This window comes from Schistocerca americana, chromosome 4, assembly GCF_021461395.2.
Source record: "Schistocerca americana isolate TAMUIC-IGC-003095 chromosome 4, iqSchAmer2.1, whole genome shotgun sequence".
NCBI lineage: Eukaryota > Metazoa > Arthropoda > Insecta > Orthoptera > Acrididae > Schistocerca > Schistocerca americana.
Genome location: NC_060122.1, coordinates 141,277,570 through 141,299,568, shown reverse-complemented (window position 1 = coordinate 141,299,568; position 21,999 = coordinate 141,277,570).

Here is a 21,999-nt window from a genome sequence, read left to right as displayed (position 1 = left end):
CTAGTCATCTACTGTTCACTGGTGTCGCCCTTTACTTGACCTCAAGCGGCTCTTGGTACTGAATACAAAAATGTGTCGATTATGAGGAGCTGCTGAACTGTCCTACCCAATTCTTTTTAATTCCCATTGTGCTAGCTGCACAAGTGATAGCACTTTGGAATTCATTAGTCATTCTTTCGACTTATTTCACGCATATATATATATATATATATATATATATATATATATATATTTCTTTTTTTTTTTTTTTTGTACAGTTCCCTTCTGCAATGCTCGACAGCACATGTCCATCAGGACATGCCGTCGGTCTGGTGGTGGTTCAGATATGGTTATTCCTCCACATTTCCAGTTCACGATGATGTTACTATTAGTCGACTTGGGCAGCTCTAGAAGGATTGAAATGTCTCTGATGGACCTATTGTTCAGTGACTAGTCCGCGTTTGAAGTCTTTGAGCTCTTGTAATGGTTCAAATGGCACTGAGCACTATGGGACTCAACTGCTGAGGTCATTAGTCCCCTAGAACTTAGAACTAGTTAAACCTAACTAACCTAAGGACATCACAAACATCCATGCCCGAGGCAGGATTCGAACCTGCGACCGTAGCGGTCTTGTGGTTCCAGACTGCAGCGCCTAGAACCGCACGGCCACTTCGGCCGGCTCTTGTGATGGACCCATTCCACTGTTAGTGCTGCTCTGCTGACAACGCAGTACTACCCTACACCCCTCTACACTACTGAACCGTGATTTATTTTCAAAGAATATTCTTAAGAATTTATTTTATTTACTAGCGATTCATCAAGAACATTAACACATTTAATCACACTATGTAAGCATGGAAGTAGTTTCCAGGGAGTAACTGATGAAATCGTAACCAAATTCCTTTTAACAAGTGGGAATTTTGTTCAGTTTAATAGTGCTTAAAAGCATTTTCTAAAAGAAACAGATTTAAAATTATAATCAGAAAGTACCCTCTAAATATCAAAGTTACAATTTATTCAGAAAGAAACAAGTTTTGACTGTATGAGCTTTCAGGCAGAGAACCTTGCCGCTCCCTTTTGACACGGCCGTAGTTACGACCGCACACAACAGCCTCTGAAAGACTACACTGGTGCAAATCTGCAACGCACCAGACAACTTTAAACTAAGAGTTTTAACCATTTACACAAGCCCACAAACTATGCACCCCTCCCTCCGTAGGAGGGATGGAAATGGTACAAAACACTAATAATTAAAATATTAACCTTGCCACCGAATGTGCTACTTCATTTTAACTTCTAAGAAAAGTCTTACGGTGAACTTCATATACTAAAATGATCATTTAAATAAAAGCCTATCAAATACAATCTTGCCAGACGAAGTGGCCGTGCGGTTCTAGGCGCTGCAGTCTGGAACCGCGAGACTGCTACGGTCGCAGGTTCGAATCCTGCCTCGGGCATGGATGTGTGTGATGTCCTTAGGTTAGTTAGGTTTAACTAGTTCTAAGTTCTAGGGGATTAATGACCTCAGAAGTTGAGTCCCATTGTGCTCAGAGCCATTTGAACCAAATGCAATCTCATATAAAATTCTACAAGTTTGGCCAAACAATAGTTGAGATGCTCTACAGTACACAGTTACCGCCTCTCAAAATCATCGGCAATAATATCGAAATTTCCAAAGATCAAAACATATTTCAGGTATTAGGCCGTTACACCCCAAGCAATAAATTCGTTAACACACCAAATCCGACAAACATGACAGAGGCAGCTACTAACGTATGGTGGATTGAAAGGGAGATTACCGAATAACCCGAACCGCAGGTTGCTCTAACCCACCCTTAGGCCACAAGGGAAAAACGGACCACCCAATTTATAAACAACCACCTTCCCGCGGGTGGGCAATCGGAGAAGAATGGTGGGACGATCCCAAAGCAAAACGGCTGGTGACATCACCAAGAAAACAAGTAGAAGTTAACAAGAGTAAATCAAACAACATATCACCAATCACTTAACTTCTAATAAACTGCGCTTTCTCGAGAAGAACTGGCGCAGCACCCCCAAATCACTCTCCCGAACCCTCCGCTGCCAGCCGCTTCAACGAACGCAGGACAGCGCGCCGATCTCCCGTCTCACGGCGTCGCAGCTCGCACCGGCCAGACTGATGTGGGTTGACTCCTGTTGCCCTCGCTATACGCCGCGGCCCACTGGACTCACGTGGCGACCTCAAATACGGCGACGCTCAAGACGCACAAGTCATCTTGTGTCTCAATGCGCTACCGACTATCCGATCGATCCAACCGGCAATGACCGTTGTCTGAGCAAACTCGAGCAGACTGGCGGCCTAACGCGGAAAGGCAGATGCAGGAACTAAGCCCCAACCGGGCGACCACTCGCTGAGTTCTCTTACTGGAGGGGTGGAAAGACTCTCACTGTGCCGGCTTTAAAGGTTGAACCGAACGACAGACATAGTAGCACTCCAAACGACAGACAGACACTAACTGCCTAACAAATGCGGACGAGAGACAGACTAGCAAGCTGGGGACGAGAGACTGACCCAGACTAACCGACTGGCGAGTTTTTTTTTTCCTTTATTGTTATTTTAATACCTAAACAATCAGGTAGGCTGTCAGCGGCACGCTACGTCGCTCTTCAGCCATAGTGTTGACAATAACAGAACAAAGAATGGAGAATCAGAATGAACATAGTGACGTGCAAAAAATAGTGGTCACAGATACACAAAAAACATGGAGCCGTTCACACTCGACGATAACGACACTGAAGACACGTTGACACGGTGCACGGAACACTGGTGAATCCGATGGCACAAGTGAACGTAGAAGCGCGACGGCGGACACTGTTGTTGTTGTGGTCTTCAGTCCTGAGACTGGTTTGATGCAGCCCTCCATGCTACTCTATCCTGTGCAAGCTTCTTCATCTCCCAGTACCTACTGCAACCTACATCCTTCTGAATATGCTTAGTGTATTCATCTCTTGGTCTCCCTCTACATTTTTACCCTCCACGCTGCCCTCCAATGCTAAATTTGTGATCCCTTGATGCCTCAAAACATGTCCTACAAACCGATCCCTTCTTCTAGTCAAGTTGTGCCACAAACTTCTCTTCTCCCCAATCCTATTCAATACCTCCTCATTAGTTACGTGATCTACCCACCTTATCTTCAGCATTCTTCTGTAGCACCACATTTCGAAAGCTTCTATTCTCTTCTTGTCCAAACTGGTTATCGTCCATGTTTCACTTCCATACATGGCTACACTCCATACAAATACTTTCAGAAACGACTTCCTCACACTTAAATCTATACTCGATGTAAACAAATTTCTCTTCTTGCCATTGCCAGTCTACATTTTATATCCTCTCTACTTCGACCATCATCAGTTATTTTACTCCCTAAATAGCAAAACTCCTTTACTACTTTAAGTGTCTCATTTCCTAATCTAATCCCCTCAGCATCACCCGACTTAATTCGACTACATTCCATTACCCTCGTTTTGCTTTTGTTGATGTTATATCCTCCTTTCAAGACACTGTCCATTCCGTTCAACTGCTCTTCCAAGCCCTTTGCTGTCTCTGACAGAATTACAATGTCATCGGCGAACATCAAAGTTTTTACTTCTTCTCCATGGATTTTAATACCTACTCCGAAATTTTCTTTTGTTTCCTTTACTGCTTGCTCAATATACAGATTGAATTACATCGGGGAGAGGCTACAACCCTGTCTCACTCCTTTCCCAACCACTGCTTCCCTTTCATGCCCCTCGACTCTTATAACTGCCATCTGGTTTCTGTACAAATTGTAAATAGCCTTTCGCTCCCTGTATTTTACCCCTGCCACCTTCAGAATTTGAAAGAGAGTATTCCAGTTAACGTTGTCAAAAGCTTTCTCTAAGTCTACAAATGCTAGAAACGTAGGTTTGCCTTTTCTTAATCTTTCTTCTAAGATAAGTCGTAAGGTTAGTATTGCCTCACGTGTTCCAACATTTCTACGGAATCCAAACTGATCTTCCCCGAGGTCCGCTTCTACCAGTTTTTCCATTCGTCTGTAAAGAATTCGCGTTAGTATTTTGCAGCTGTGACTTATTAAACTGATAGTTCGGTAATTTTCACATCTGTCAACACCTGCTTTCTTTGGGATTGGAATTATTATATTCTTCTTGAAGTCTGTGGGTATTTCGTCTGTCTCATACATCTTGCTCACCGGATGGTAGAGTTTTGTCATGACTGGCTCTCCCAAGGCCATCAGTAGTTCTAATGGAATGTTGTCTACTCCCGGGGCCTTGTTTCGACTCAGGTCTTTCAGTGCTCTGTCAAACTCTTCACGCAGTATCTTATCTCCCATTTCATCTTCATCTACATCCTAAAAAACACAAAACGACGTCACACACACGAGACACAGATGGCGATGATCTCCGGCGCGCGAAAGTCCACGTAGCGTGTGCGAGTCCCGACTGGCGAGCTCATAGCGCCCCTTAAATGCACGTGAATAGGCAACCTGTCCCCTTTCCCCACCAGAGGGAGACACCAAAGCTGCGATTGCCACAGCGGCGCCACCGCCAGAAACGGAGGGCGACTGCTTCACACTACGCGCTGCGGCGCGCTCTTCAAAACAGCAATTTTCACCACGGCTCAACTATCAGGTCTACCTCTCGTAGAATCTAGTAAGTTCTGCATTACACAGGATTGTCTGTTTACTTTTGACCATATTAGTGTAGTATGAAACTGGCTGTGATGTGATAAACAAACATGTAATGACAGTCGAGATGATTTTTATTAGCATTCACGGTGTAGCGCTCCTGTCACTGGAACACGGGCCGCTATTCGTACAGTAGATCTTGTTCACAGTGACAGAACTGCAACCGTTTAAGGGGCTCCGGAAAGGCTCAAAATCATGAAAAGTTCAATTTTAACTTTTTTGCGTTTTCTGAATCTGCAGACGATTACCTTTTAATAGATATATAATTTATTCAATTCCGAAGACTACAACTATTTTTAAATTTTTTTTGAAATGTGTTCTACATGGGCGTGACCCACTGTGGCTCTGTTAAACTGCTGTCAAATGGTGTTATTATTAACGTCCGTGTTCATCGGGTACATTTTAGTGATGTGAGATAAAGTATGTGTTGTGGCTAACCTGTGATGGTTCAATATCCACTCCTGGAAATGGAAAAAAGAACACATTGACACCGGTGTGTCAGACCCACCATACTTGCTCCGGACACTGCGAGAGGGCTGTACAAGAAATGATCACACGCACGGCACAGCGGACACGCCAGGAACCGCGGTGTTGGCCGTCGAATGGCGCTAGCTGCGCAGCATTTGTGCACCGCCGCCATCAGTGTCAACCAGTTTGCCGTGCCATACGGAGCTCCATCGCAGTCTTTAACACTGGTAGCATGCCGCGACAGCGTGGACGTGAACCGCATGTGCAGTTGACGGACTTTGAGCAAGGGGGTACAGTGGGCATGCGGGAGGCCGGGTGGACGTACCGCCGAATTGCTCAACACGTGGGGCGTGAGGTCTCCACAGTACATCGATGTTGTCGCCAGTGGTCGGCGGAAGGTGCACGTGCCCGTCGACCTGGGACCGGACCGCAGCGACGCACGGATGCACGCCAAGACCGTAGGATCCTACGCAGTGCCGTAGGGGACCGCACCGCCACTTCCCAGCAAATTAGGGACACTGTTGCTCCTGGGGTATCGGCGAGGACCATTCGCAACCGTCTCCATGAAGCTGGGCTGCGGTCCCGTACACCGTTAGGCCGTCTTCCGCTCACGCCCCAACATCGTGCAGCCCGCCTCCAGTGGTGTCGCGACAGGCGTGAATGGAGAGACGAATGGAGACGTGTCGTCTTCAACGATGAGAGTCGCTTCTGCCTCGGTGCCAATGATGGTCGTATGCGTGTTTGGCGCCGTGCAGGTGAGCGCCACAATCAGGACTTCATACGACCGAGGCACACAGGGCCAACACCCGGCATCATGGTGTGGGGAGCGATCTCCTACACTGGCCGTACACCACTGGTGATCGTCGAGGGGACACTGAATAGTGCACGGTACATCCAAACCGTCATCGAACCCATCGTTCTACCATTCCTAGACCGGCAAGGGAACTTGCTGTTCCAACAGGACAATGCACGTCCGCATGTATCCCGTGCCACCCAACGTGCTCTAGATGGTGTAAGTCAACTACCCTGGCCAGCAAGATCTCCGGATCTGTCCCCCATTGAGCATGTTTGGGACTGGATGAAGCGTCGTCTCACGCGGTCTGCACGTCCAGCACGAACGCTGGTCCAACTGAGGCGCCAAGTGGAAATGGCATGGCAAGTCGTTCCACAGGACTACATCCAGCACCTCTACGATCGTCTCCATGGGAGAATAGCAGCCTGCATTGCTGCGAAAGGTGGATATACACTGTACTAGTGCCGACATTGTGCATGCTCTGTTGCCTGTGTCTATGTGCCTGTGGTTCTGTCAGTGTGATCATGTGATGTATCTGACCCCAGGAATATGTCAATAAAGTTTCCCCTTCCTGGGACAATGAATTCACGGTGTTCTTATTTCAATTTCCAGGAGTGTATATCGCTGGTGTGATTGTCGATTGTTTCACGTTTATTTACTCTGTCGTTATCTCGAAAATATTCGTGATTAATTGTGTTTCTTGAGTCTCTGTTTTGTTGAAGTATAATAATGAGTAAAAGTAAAGTTATTAGAAATCCTCTGAAGGCTTTTAAGAAAAGGAGAAATGTTGGAAAGCCAAAGGTATGTGTTATTACTGCAAACAATAAAGACGATAACCAAGTGAGTGAACCTAACCTCTCATGTACACCTGCCCATAGCAGTCAAAGTGGGAAAGAAAATACTTCACAGAAGAAGCTTGGTTCAATGAGTGAAAACCATGAATGTTTTATGGGCGAATCGGATGTGAATGAAATATTTGATATGTCGGTTCTCAAAGGAATTTTTTCAAACTGTGTAAGATGTATTCATTGTAGTGAAGTTGGTCTGGAACTCTCCATAATAAAGCACGTAGGACTTGCTAGTGAAATACAACTGAAATGCGATAAGTGTTCATACATGACCACCTTTTGGAAGAGTGTTGCAGTAACTGCAACTGAAGAAAATGGTAGCAAAATCTACGAACACAAGAACGAGCGATGCTTGCTTTACACAAGGAACGCCTTCGGGCTGCAGACAGGGCTGTAAAGAGTCTAGAAATACAAGCAAGAGTAAACAGGAGGAGGAACAAGAGGAAGCTGGAGGAGGAGTTTGCAGAGGATGAAGATAATCCATCCTATGGACCTGGAATGCACTAAAAAGTTAATCCAATCTTTGTCGTTCGATTCCCAAAACTTTTATTTTCTCGTACTAATTACATGTTTTCTAAGGATCTTCCAAACATACTTGTTTCAAACTTTCAGTAAATGTTACACAGTACCTTCTGCATAATTTAACACAGCCTTTTTCCAAAAAACTGTATATTTTTGAATATATGAATAAAAAATTGCAAAAAAATGTTGTGAAATTCATTGTTGTTGTTGTGTTGTTGTGGTCTTCAGTCCTGAGACTGGTTTGATGCAGCTCTCCATGCTACTCTATCCTGTGCAAGCTTTTTCATCTCCCAGTACCTACTGCAACGTACATCCTTCTGAATTCTGCTTAGTGTATTCATCTCTTTGTCTCCCTCTACGATTTTTACCCTCCACGCTCCCCTCCAATACTAAATTGGTGATCCCTTGATGCCTCAGAACATGTCCTACCAACCGATCCCTTCTTCTGGTCAAGTTGTGCCACAAACGTCTCTTCTCCCCAATCCTATTCAATACTTCCTCATTAGTTATGTGATCTACCCATCTAATCTTCAGCATTCTTCTGTAGCACCACATTTCGAAAGCTTCTATTCTCTTCTTGTCCAAACCATTTATCGTCCATGTTTCACTTCCATACATGGCTACACTCCATACAAATACTTTCAGAAATGACTTCCTGACACTTAAATCAATACTGGATGTTAACAAATTTCTCTTCTTGAGAAACGCTTTCCTTTCCATTGCCAGGCTACATTTTATATCCTCTCTACTTCGACCATCATCAGTTATTTTACTCCCCAAATAGCAAAACTCCTTTACTACTTTAAGTGTCTCATTTCCTAATCTAATTCCCTCAGCATCACCCGACTTAATTCGACTACATTCCATTATCCTTGTTTTGCTTTTGTTGATGTTCATCTTATATCCTCCTTTCAAGACACTGTCCATTCCATTCAACTGCTCTTCCAAGTCCTTTGCTGTCTCTGACAGAATTACAATGTCATCGACGAACCTCAAAGTTTTTATTTCTTCTCCATGAATTTTAATACCTAGTCCGAATTTTTCTTTTGTTTCCTTTACTGCTTGCTCAATATCCAGATTGAACAACATCGGGGAGAGGCTACAACCCTGTCTCACTCCCTTCCCAACCACTGCTTCCCTTTCATGTCCGTCGACTCTTATAACTGCCATCTGGTTTCTGTACAAATTGTAAATAGCCTTTCGCTCTCTGTATTTTACCCCTGCCAGCTTTAGAATTTGAAAGAGAGTATTCCAGTCAACATTGTCCAAAGCTTTCTCTAAGTCTACAAATGCTAGAAACGTAGGTTTGCCTTTCCTTAATCTTTCTTCTAAGATAAGTCGTAAGGTCAGTATTGCCTCACGTGTTCCAGTGTTTCTACGGAATCCAAACTGATCTTCCCCGAGGTTGGCTTCTACTAGTTTTTCCATTCGTCTGTAAAGAATTCGTGTTAGTATTTTGCAGCTGTGACTTATTAAACTGATAGTTCGGTAATTTTCACATCTGTCAACACCTGCCTTCTTTGGGATTGGAATTATTATATTCTTCTTGAAGTCTGAGGGTATTTCGCCTGTTTCATACATCTTGCTCACCAGATGGTAGAGTTTTGTCAGGACTGGCTCTCCCACGGCCGTCAGTAGTTCCAATGGAATATTGTCTACTCCGGGGGCCTTGTTTTGACTCAGGTCTTTCAGTGCTCTGTCAAACTTTTCACGCCGTATCATATTTCCCATTTCATCTTCATCTACATCCTCTTCCATTTCCATAATATTGTCCTCAAGTACACCGCCATTGTATAGACCCTCTATATACTCCTTCCACCTCTTGCTTTCCCTTCTTTGCTTAGAACTGGGTTTCCATCTGAGCTCTTGATATTCATACAAGTCGTTCTCTTATCTCCAAAGGTCTCTTTAATTTTCCTGTAGGCAGTATCTATCTTACCCCTTGTGAGATAGGCCTCTACATCCTTACATTTGTCCTCTAGCCATCCCTGCTTCCTTGCTTCATTAAAATTGAAAAAAATCATCTTTAATAACTGAACTAAAATTTTGTAAAATCCCTGTGTTAAGTTGTAGCCCATATTCCAATAAATAATCTGTAAAAAGTTCAACTTCCTACCTCAAATACTTTGTGAGGAAAGATGTAATTTATAAGCGTTATTTTAACATTGCAAGTATAGGGCGTTCCGGAGCCCCTTAAAGGACCGCCAGCAGCGATGGGCGAGGAGGCGGCGGACGGCGACGGCGACCTGCGCGTGTTCCTGGCGCTGTACGCGGCGGCCGGGTCGTGGCCGCTGCCGGGCGGCCGCGCGCCCGCCTGGCACCGCGCCTACCGCCTGCTGATGACGGCCAACAACGCGCTCACCGTGGCGCTGATGCTGCGCGACGCGCGCCGCGCGGACACCGCCGCCGGCGTCGTGGGCCGCCTGGCGCTGGCGAGCGCGCTGCTGGCCAACGCGCTGCTCACGCTGGGCGCGCTCGCCCGCCGGCCGCGCCTGCTGCGGCTCGCCGCCCGCCTGCGCCGCCTGCCGCCCGTGCCCGGCAGGCTGCAGCTGCGCAGGCGCGTCGCCCGAGCTACGATGGCCACGGCCGCGATGCTCTGCGTGCACTGCACCACGCAGGTGCTCTACTGCCTGCTCGCGGACCCTCACCAGGCACGTACCGACAGTGGCGGCAGCAGTTCAGTTTCGTTCAAAGGTCACTACTACGTGAATACTGCTCGCATCTCGATCTGTACATTACACTGACACGATATTTATACCAGTGCAATCTCAGGGTGCGAGGGCTGTAGCTGCCTTCCGGCACAGACCACCACTTATAGCCGCTCGCCTTAAGTCCACAGCAGAAGTGCTCCAAATCCTCCAGAGGAAACGAGGTAATTCGGTCGCCGGCCCAGATGGGATCGTCAAGGAACATCTCTGTCGGATACGGCGAAAGCCCCTATTTCTTTTCACCAGGATATTGAACTGTTGTTTTCAGAGTGGCCTTTTCCCTCCACAGTGGAAGCGGACCAAGCTTATTACGATCCCAAAGCCTTCTAAAGACCCTACCGTACCTACCGACAACAGGTCCATCAGCCTTTGAACACAATGGTGAAGTCCTTGAGTCTCTCACACTCCACCGCATTTCCCAGCCTCTGGCGGCAGCCGGAACGATCCGTCCCGAACAGTTTGGGTTTACCGCATACCACAGACGTGTCCACTGAAATGCAAGTTCTCTGGATCACGGAGCACATCGACGAGGGTTTTAATTCCAGCATGTCGACGGCAGTGGTCTTCTTGGATGTGCAGAATGCTTGTTATAAGATTTGGCAAGACAACCTGGTGTATAAGATGCTGACGCAAACGCCTATCCCTGACATCTATCTTAAGATCGTGGGATTTCCTTCACCACAGGACCTTACTCGTTGCTCAGCAGGGAAAGGGCTCCAGTGTACGCCACATGTCAATGGGTACCCCTCAGGGCTCTGTGGTGTCCCCTGTTCTTTTTAATATCTATGTCAATGACAGGCCTGTCCTCCGTCACTGCCATTTGGCGCACTACGCCGATGACACAGCACTTTATACAATCGGCCGCAATCCTGATCACCTCATTGCTCGCCTCCAAAGTCAAGTGGACGCAACAGTCACCTGGTGTTGCTCCAATAAAATGGCCCTCAATGCCACCAAAACCATGGCTGTGTATTTCACCAAACGGCGCCCTATACTCCACAACAACATCTCAATCAGGGGCACCCGGGTCCTGTGGGCCCAAGCTACCAAGCATCTCAGGGTCTGGTTGGATAAGAAACTTTTCTTCCACGGCCACACAGAATATGTCACCCACAAATCTTTAAAGTTGACAAATGCCTTGTACCCGCTCTTCTCCAGCCAAGAGCTGAATTTAGACACCAAACTCCAGCTGTATCAATCTGTTATCCTACCCTCACTATTGTATGGTTCGTCTGCGTGGGCCACGATTAGTAAGTCCCGGATGCTGACGCTCCACCGCCTACAGAATAAAGTTCTAAGGTGGAGTCTTCACGCCCCTCCGCTCACTAGGACTGTTACTCTGCATGAGGAGACAAATACGGCCCTTCTCAAGACGACCATTTGCCGCAAGATTCGCCAACTATACAGTAAAGTGGACGCCCTCCGTGACACGGTCGCAGGACTCCAAACCATCGGCACCACAGTTCCACAGCGCTGGCACCGACACCCCGTTCCTCTCACCATCCTAGAGGGCTCGAATTCGGGCTATAACTAACAGGCCCAATATGACCACGTTTTTCTGTCCGTTTTCGTACAGTCACTTGCAGTGGCCTGTTCTCGTCCAGCCACTTCTTTTTCTTTTTTGACCACAGAGTTGGCGCATTCCTGCACCCCTCCTCTGTACTTCCACCATCGCAGGGTGGCACGGAACTTAAAGTTCCTCCACCACATCTTCAACGTGCTATACTCGGCTGTTATTCAGCTATTGTTTTCAGTCCTCTTTCTCACTTGTCCACCAAGACAGATCTGAACCGGTGACGCTGTGTATTAGTAATCTGCCACAAAAAAAGGGTGCGCAAAGGAAGAAAACATGCTATCTATTCAGGGGGGCCCACCACAAGACAATGCGGAAAATAGCCTTTTGTTGTCTAATGAGACAGCACACAAAGACAGCCAAGTTTTAGCGCTGATGATGAGCAGGAATGAATGAAACACTCTTTGCACACTTTTGCTTGCCAGTTGATGGTGCTCTGTGTTGACGGAATTGAGGCACAGGCCTGCAATCTTTCTCAAACGATTTACAAGAACAAATCGGTAAAAAAAGTGATTTCATGTTACATATAGCTTTATATGTCCACAGCTCGTGGTCTCGCGGTAGCGTTCTCACTTCCTGAGCATGGGGTCCTTGGTTCGATTACCAGCAGGATCAGGGATTTTCACCTGCCTCGAGATGACTGGGTGTTGTTGTGTCGTCTTCAGCATCATCATTCATCCCCACTACAGTCACAGGAAGGCAATGGCAAACCACCTCCACTAGCACCTTGCCTAGTACAGTGGTGTGGGTCTTCTGCATCATTCCCTTACGCTCTGGTAAGGAGTATGGGACTTCATCATCATCACCATAGCTTTATATGTCAGCTTCATGGTGAAGTGCCCAAAATTTCGACAATGGTCATACTTAACGTGATTTTCGCATTTAACTATGACACTGCTTGAAATATGAAATGTTTGCAATGAAAACTAGACGTCGCTATGATTTTGCATTTGGTGCATATTACACCATATGTTGCTGTGAATGAAATTTAGCAATGGTATTGATTTTCTCTTTAGACTTCGGAGGAGGTCTCTGTCTGTCTCCAATCTCAAGAAAATGGAATTTATGTAGCACATTCACTTCTGACTACATGTGCACATTAAATATTTATAACATACCTCATATATTCTCAACCGATTTTGACAAAGAGAAGAGTGTTTTCTATAAGCTTATCCAAACCGGTATAGTAGAAGCTATGGTTTTTATTTTATTTTTCCAATCTAGTACCGTAATTTTTATGAGTATTTGACACCTAAGAAAAGAGTATTTGCTAGTACGAAAATAAACGTGAAATTTCTTCTCTTATTTTACTGGAAACTAACACAATGAAGTTCTCTGTAAGCTATTGACCTCTCTGGTAGCCATTTGCTGGTTTAGTATGGCACTGTTTCATAATTATGTTGCGACAGTTACTGCAAGGCGAATTTGTCCAAATTATACTGTTTTTTGACAAAAGGGGCAAAATTAAACCTCTCTACAAGAGTAACAGAGTCGCTACTCATAACTGACTATGATTCTTCAAATGAGAAAAGGTTAACAACTCAGACAAAAGTAACTCACCAATTCTATAGTTTTTATGGCAGAATCCTGCAACCCATCGTATCTTTAATAGTGAATGTCTGTAATGGAAATATACCCCTTTTCTGTGAGAAATATAAAAATAATTCGTAGCACATAGAGTACTATCGTTTTGTTCCTATCCCCATTCAGAGTGAAGTACTAATCTTCTTCACTTTAGTTATCTGTTGATGTATTACAATATCTACTTTAAAATTGTTAAGGCTTTCATGACCACATGTTGATAAATTACCTGTTGACTTCTTTCTTAGGTTCTTTGGCTGACATTTCTTTGATAACTTTTCTGGCGTTTCACCTGCATGAGGCGTTGATATTATCAAAGCTTCTCCCTCCGTTGCTGATGGTGGTCAGCTGAAGAAGTCCAGACAGTAGCGAAGACAAAATTTGTAAATATATTTTAAGCTTGATTACTAGTCTCAGGCGGTTCATAAAGCAATGACTATAACGTTTCTGTAACTTTGTTATCCACAGATACATAGACACCAAATATATTATTTGTAATAGAACAATGCTGCAGATTGGAACTGACCCAATAAAATTCGTTCTTAGCTCTGAAGCTACGAATACACTGACAACTTGCAGAATCTTGCCAACTATTTGTCAAAGTCAATATCACTGATGAATTAAGACATACTTGTAATAAGAAGATTCACTCACTCACCAGGGATGGGAGTAGAAAGATGGCATGCTGTTTGCTGTACTTCTTCAAATGTCAAACTGAGGTATAGAAAGAAAATCCTTTGCTAAGTTTCACTCCCAGCTGTTCATTATTGAAAAAAAACTGGGTTACAGGATTCCCTTGAAATTGCCACAGAATTGGCAATTTGTTTTCCTCTGAGTTGTTACTGTTTTTTTACAGACAAATGTCATCAGTGATGAGATTTGTCTGAGTTGTTATTTTTTTTACAGACAAATGTCATCAGTGATGAGATTTGAGTAACACATACATTTATCTAATTGCCGCATTAAATTTTGCTTTTTTGCCAACGGTATAAACTCCACAAACTCATCTTACAATAGCTATCGCAACAGAATATTGAAACATAGTGTCTCATTGAACAATCTATAGGTGACCAGAGTGGTCAATACTTTGTGGAAAACCTCGTTGTGTCGCTCTTCTGTAACATGAGAGAAGAAATTTCACATTTATTTTCATAATAGCCAATTCTCTTATCAATCACTATCAAAAACTTAAAAATTATAACACTGCATTCAAAAAATTAAATAAAAACCATAGCTTCTGCTATACCAGCGTTGATAATAAAATTCTGTATGTCAACCATATACAAAAATGCTCTCCTCTTTGTGTGCTATCACCTGCCAAAATCTCATATCGATATCTCGAACAGTTCAGTATAAATGAATGACATTATGAATATTTCATTCTCACATGCATACAGTGAGAAGTGTATGTGCTACATAAATTCCATTTGGTTGAAGTTGGGGACAGATAGAGACCTTCTTCCAAGTCTAAAGAAAAATTCAGTATCTTAGCTAAACCTCATGTGGCATGAAAGCACCAACCGCAAAATCAAGGTGCTCCATAGTTTCCATTGCAAACTTTTTAGAATTTCGTGCAGCGTCTTACTTAAATGGGAATATTATAATAAGTACGACCATTAGCGAGATGATGGGCGTTTCACCATGAAGCTGACATGTAAAGCTAAATGTAACGAAAAATCAAATTTTTTTATGAATAGTTCATGTGAAACTGTGTGGGAAGGACTACAAAGCTAACTGAACACACATGACATTCTACCTGTAATGGCACTGCTGCAGCGTGACTGGCAGACTAACCAGCGTTCTCTGTATGTGCCCATAGGTGCATATAACTGTATTGGATAGTGCAGCAAGTCAGCACACAAACTACAAACTTTCTTTCTGTTCTTACACTTTCAAGTATAGGTAGGTAGACTTTTGTGCTAAGTTTAAATCACACACTATTCGAATTTGAATCTTAATATTAATCTCTCACCTGTATCTGAATGTGCAGCTCTGAAACCCAACGCTGCTGATACCTCATGCACTGTGCATTGTGTAATTCTGGGTGTGTGGGTTGATGTTTGGAGGGAGAGGGGGCGTGGTACAAAAACTAAACATATGTTGCTTAGCCTAGTAGCTGCAAGTAATTGTTGTGTATGGGTGTTTGTTTTCTTCAGTTATGAGTGACATAACATGTTTTCCGTAAAAAAGTGCAATTTCATCATTAGTAATGGTGATGATGATACTTCCCAAATTACAGCATCCAGTCCAGGTATGTTATGTTTGTATTTGCAGCCCAATGAACTCCTATCTTTTTTGTCTCTACACATCTTAAGTTCGTTTAAAGGATATTGTGCACGTAATGGATCTCATGTGTATCGATTGCTTGTCACTGTTATGTTTGGTGTACAAGTATATGGGTTTTAATTTGAAAATTGTGATCAGGATATGGCGAGTAACACGTCCACGGCTTTTACTTAGATTGGAAAGTTTTTTGGTTGTAGTTTTTAAAAATGTGATTGGAGTATGGCGAGTAACACGGACTGAATTCTATAAAATATAGAAATAGAGTTTACTTTACATCCTTTTCAGTAACATATAGAGAATATTCATTAGTTTCTGGTGAACACTCACTAGTCAATATTAGAGTGCAAGCATTCATAAGTTAGTCAAGAAAAATCTCTTATTTTCTTTATAGGTATGGGTAAAGATATTTCACTAACTATGGCACATCCAACTCATTATTAGATATTGGGTTTTTCTGCAGTCCAACTATCAAGTCAGTGATGATCTAAGTTTGAAATTATTAAGAAATCCTTGGACACCTAGTAATATGTACAATTTTAAAAAAGACATATGCCTTGATGGTGAACGAGTCTTTCGATCTGAATGGCTAACACTCTACCATGGCCTACCCGGCTACAGCTAAAGGACCTCTGTGTCAATTCTGTGTTTTGTTTAGACCTCCAGTACAGTGCGGTCTTGAAGGACAGTTCATTTCTCCTTGCCTTAAATTTCAGAAGTTTCCTGAAGCCGCACAATCCGTGCAAAAAGTAAGTGGCATCGTGATGTGTTGGCTTCTTTAAAAACATCTGAACATGGCTGAATGCTCAGCATGCTTAATACCACTTATCATAAAGAAAGCCGGCCGCGGTGGCTGTGCGGTTCTGGCGCTGCAGTCCGGAACCGCGGGACTGCTACGGTCGCAGGTTCGAATCCTGCCTCGGGCATGGATGTGTGTGATGTCCTTAGGTTAGTTAGGTTTAAGTAGTTCTAAGTTCTAGGGGCTTATGACCTAAGATGTTGAGTCTCATAGTGCTCAGAGCCATTTGAACCATAAGGAAGTTGAAGAAAATCGTGTGAAACTTTGGTCAGTTGTATCAACAATGTTTTCACACAGTATGATCATCCACTTCACGGGTAGGTCGATGGCGGTTCTGTTTTTGCGGATCTGCTACACTTTCGAGCTGACTCCGGGAACTACATTTTGAAAATCATTTAGAATCAGGAGGTAAAACCTCTTTGTACATATCATAAAATGCAAAATGAACTGATTGAAATTTGTTGCGATATTCAACGAAACAATATAATTGAGGAGGTGAAGTAGGCTTCTGCCTTTTAGTTTTTAGCTGATGAGACTGCTGACTTTGTGGTGTGCAACAATTAGCGATTGGAGTTCGCTATCTGCGTTGTGATCAAAGTAACAAAAAGCTAATAATTTGTAAAGAATTTCTGGGATATGTGCCGCTCCAAGAGTTAAACACGAAACCCAGTACAATGACTATTATTCAGTTTCTAGAAGATTGTAATTTGAATTTAAACAAACTTGTTGGTCAAGGATGCGATGGCTGTGATGCAATGACTGGTAACAGGTGGCGTCCAACACATTATTAAAGACAAGTATCCGACAGCCCTATTCTTCCACTGTGCAAGCCATATATGCATTTCATATTGTCATCAGTGAACTGAACGACGTCACTGTAGTAAGAAATGCTGCTGGGACGACAAAGCATATCATACATTTTTTTAGAGGGAGTACATTGCGCGAAATAAAATCCCAAATTCTCTGAAACACGTTTGACAGCAAAGTGCAAGAGTATCAGAAAATTTTCTCATATTTCCTGAAATTTTGCTACTGTTATACGAGCTGTAGAAGATCTGTCGCGCAATGCATCCAACACAAAAATGAAAATCAAAGCATATCAGTTCTACACGACTGCAACAAGTCTAACATATATATTATGACACTCTTAGTGATTTCTGACTGTTCTGCCAAAGTCGAACACATGTGGAACCAACTACAACAATGAAGTATAAACACAAAGACATTTCACGACCACATAAGTAAATTGACGGATGTGTTTCAATCATACCATGATAATACCTTGACGGTGTTCAGAGCCATCTTGTAAAGAAATGGATGTTGAATTTCTACGTCCTCGAGTGATGGCAAGGCAGAGCTACAGATCAAATTAACTCTGAAAATGTAGAATAGTTCTTCACAATATTTGTCTTCATCCCATAGACTATAATTTTCTCTTTGAGGGATCTATTTTCTTCTGCACACAAAAAAAAATTCGCTTGACTAGCTCGACCCTGAAAATATAGGAAAATTAGACAAATATTTATTTTTATCCGTTGCACAAGACATACAGAACTTTTATTGTAGTTTGTTACGAAATTTTTAAAGAAAATGAGGCGATTAATGTGACCTTCAATAAGTCCACGAAGTGGACATATTTGATTGATAAGCCATCCGTTTTACTCAGCAGTGTACGAGGCAATCAAGACTGGCCTGACTCTTCCAGCGACATCACGTGGTATTGAGCGTTTTATTAGTACGTTACGAGATGTCTAGATGTGGGACTGTTCTAGGTTGGGAGACATGGGCTCAGCAATCTGTTCATGCTCAGTGTTCACTGTAATATGGAGAAGGCAGACACAGACTTCACTGACAAGGTGTTAAACAGTTTTATACAACAGTCTACATGCACGGTGACTGTCCCAAACGTTACACTTAAATAATTATATCTTGAATCAGTTCTTCTTTTCTTCAATTGAGGTAAAAAGAATAAATCACTAGGTTCTAAGAGAGGAATACAGGTTGTGACCAGGTAAGAGACAATCTGACCTGATGTCTCGTGCAGAATAATGTGAGGCGTTGTCATGGAGCAAAAAACAACACGACAACGTCTGGTGACGCTTCCTAACAGCCTCTGCCTCTCTTCTGGAGATTTCAGTAGTATGCTCCTGTGTCGACTTCCAATCTGCCACCCTAACTTCCTAGTACTATATCATGATAATCCCAACAAACACTAAACATCACCTTGCCCAATGTGGTTGGCTGTTCACCTTTGTCGGTGGTGGTGAATCCATATTCACTGATTATCTACAGAACCTGTGGAGGGGTTGCAGGTTCTCTGATATAGATGGGTGGGCAGAATAAGTCACAAACAGCAGGGCAACTGGTAGTGTCAGCTCAGCTACGAGGCGAGTCAGCATGGCTGAGCCCGGCTGTAGGGCACGTTGGCTGCACGTGGTCTAAGCGTCTGGTGGTGGATGCATCTATGTATGAACCCTGGTCCTACTGTACGTCTACTGGCGCCATCTGGCGCTCACAGGCGCCTTGTGGTTCGGTAGATGGGAGGGCCTCAGTTCGACACCTGATCCATGAGTGCTGCAGCTGAACACTGAGGTAGGCCGTCCTGTCGGGACCGAGAGAGGTGGCGCAGTGGTTAGCACACTGGACTCGCATTCGGGAGGACGGCGGTTCAATCCCGTCTCCGGCCATCCTGATTTAGGTTTTCCGTGATTTCCCTAAATCGCTTCAGGCAAATGCCGGGATGGTTCCTTTGAAAGGGCACGGCCGATTTCCTTCCCCATCCTTCCCCCAGCCGAGCTTGTGCTCCGTCTCTAATGACCTCGTTGTCGACGGGACGTTGAACACTAATCTCCTCCTCCTCCTCGTCCTGTCGGGGTGATGGCTCACCTACTGTGGCCTCATAGCAGATGCACACTGATGTATTAGGATAGCAGGACAAGGGCTACTGGAGTGGAAAGATAAAAACCAAATCGAGAAATTACTTGCCACTATACAATACACTGGTAGCACCCACAGGACAACTAAGTAACTTAAGGTTTCACACACAAGCTGAGCAATCTAAGTAGTACAACTGAGATTCGAAACAAGTGTTTGGACAGGCTTTAGTGAAGGCAAAGATTTAACTTGAAACAATTAAGCAAAATTTGACGTTACAGGCAGTTCAGCAATCTACATAGCAAACAGCTTCAAAAAAAAAAAAAAAAAAAAGGCTCTGAGCACTATGGGACTTAACAGCTGACGTCATCAGTCCCCTAGAACTTAGAACTACTTAAACCTAACTAACTTAAGGACATCACACACATCCATGCCCGAGGCAGGATTCGAACCTGCGACCGTAGCGGTCACGCCGTTACAGACTGAAGCGCCTACAACCGCTCGGCCACACCGGCCGGCCAAACAGCTTCAAATCTAATGTTTAAACAGTGCTTAATTACAGTAGTATTTAACTAGAAACAATTAAGCAAAATGTGATTTCACAGGCTAGCAAGACAGATTCAAGTCCAAAGCTTAGACAGAGGGCCCGGAAAAGCAAAATTTAGCTTGAAACTATTAGGTAAATATTATCTTACAGACAAACTGAGCAACCTGAATAGCAAAACAGAGTCCAACCCAGTGTTTAAACAGAGCTTAATGAAAACAAAATTCAATAAAAATTTTCACTGCAATAAAACTGGGAAAAATTCAGGTACTTGAAAACTTCATGCACATATATCCATAACTTACCAAAAATTTGGATGGGAGGCAACTTCGTCACCATTTAAGAACAACATATCGCATGTTGATCATGTGATTGTATCCTTGATTGACATAAACGCTGGGCTAGCATGTGGAACTTCAGCTGTGTTACACAAATATGCTGGGTCGATTTGCACAGATTAAATAGGAATTAATACAAGCTATTCTGCCAATGAACAAGTTAGTTGGTAGTAACTGATCGAGACTCAATTTAATTTTACTACAACCGATAACAAGAACATAAGAGGTACTTTAAAGTTTGGTTTAAACTAACGATTACAAAGGGCACAACTCAGACTGATCCCCTTTTAACATGTGTATGAAAATCCTTTCCAAACCAGGGGAAAAATTACTCTCAACCACCTATAAAGGGTGAATTAAAATAGAAAAAAATATCTTGATATGCATCCAGAGGTGAATTTAAAACGACTTCTTAAGCTTAAGCAACTTTCAAGGAGACTTACACCTTTAAATAAATGTATACAATTGAAAATGTTGCGGTTGAACAGAGCAGTGCTTAAAGGGAGGTAACAGTTTTTCAGACCTTAAACAAATAGCTGCCCCCCTCTTCCTTCAAATCGGGGACAGTAACTACAGAATTACAATACCAACAACCAGTTAATAAACTGGAAGTTGGAAATTTGGGAATTTGTGGTAAGGTCGTATGGGACCAAACTGCGGAGGTCCTCGGTCCCTAGACTTACATACACTTATTCTAACTTAAACTAACTTACGCTAAGAACAACACACACACCCATGCCCAAGGGAGGACTCGAACCTCTGGTGGGGCGAGCCTCCCCGACCGTGGCAAGGCGCTTGAGACCGCGGGGCTACCCCGCGCGTCAAACTGGAAGTTTGAGACGCTGGAGGGACTAAGAAAGCGGCCACAACCAAGCCTAAGGAAACAACAGGTACACTGACGTGGTGTAGGAATACAGTAAACTGCGGGTCAGAGAGCTTGAACAGTAACAACGAATGGTGAAAACCGGGGAACAACTTCCAAAAAGTAGCATTCAAGCAAAGCGACTTACCAAGAAGTGTTGCAGCCAGCAGAGTGGCTCGCACAGACTCAGTGCTGAAAGCAGTTCCACGAGACGACACACATTGCCCCGTCCAAACCCTGTTTCCCCATACAACAGACTTCCCCGTGCAACGCGCAGCTCGTATGAAGCGTTGCAACAGCCACTAACCACTCCGAAGACACCAGTCTCACCCGGGCGCACTCTAGCCGGCAACGCTCTGTCAAGGCCTACTGCTTCTTCACACCCACGGCGACTCCACTGAAAGCCGTAGCTGCTCTCTCTTTGTCATTCGCAAACAGGCTGCCAACACTCTCTTTACCTCCGTGGCGGCTCCCACATAATACCCAGTCAATGTAGAAGTATGTCTGTGAGGTAAACCCGCTTGCTAATGATACGGGCGTTACGTACTCGGAACATACGCACCACACACCTGTTGATTGTCCAGTCAGTATTTATATGCTGCAGAAACATCTGTTGTTGAGTGGCCACCACAGAAGAACAACACATGCCAAAGTGTCCCTGGTTATGATAACTTGGTTGGTCATCTACTGGACCAGTATACTGTGGTTCCTAGGCGGGGAGCCCAGCGTGTTGCTACGTAATATGCTTTGGCAATCAGCATTCACCATTGGCTCGAGCTGTTACATCCACTTAACACTGTACTTCTTGTTGTGTACATAGTTCCGCACAGTCAGTGCGTACCCAAATTTCCCACTACAGCACGCCCCGCTAAGCATAACAGCGCAGGCACAGGGCTCGTCCATCTCCGCACTACGAGATGGCGCTGCCTTGGAGACGGACCAAATTCTGCTTCTGCCGATCCGTGTATTAATATGTAACGCAGCCAATGAGATTGCTGCTAACGTAGAACCTTTTCTTCTCGCGGATCACACTCGCGCAGTGATACCTGAACGCGTGAGGTATTATAACGAGTCTACAGACCTCCGATTAGTCAGTCTGCATTTGTCTGCACCAGTCTGCA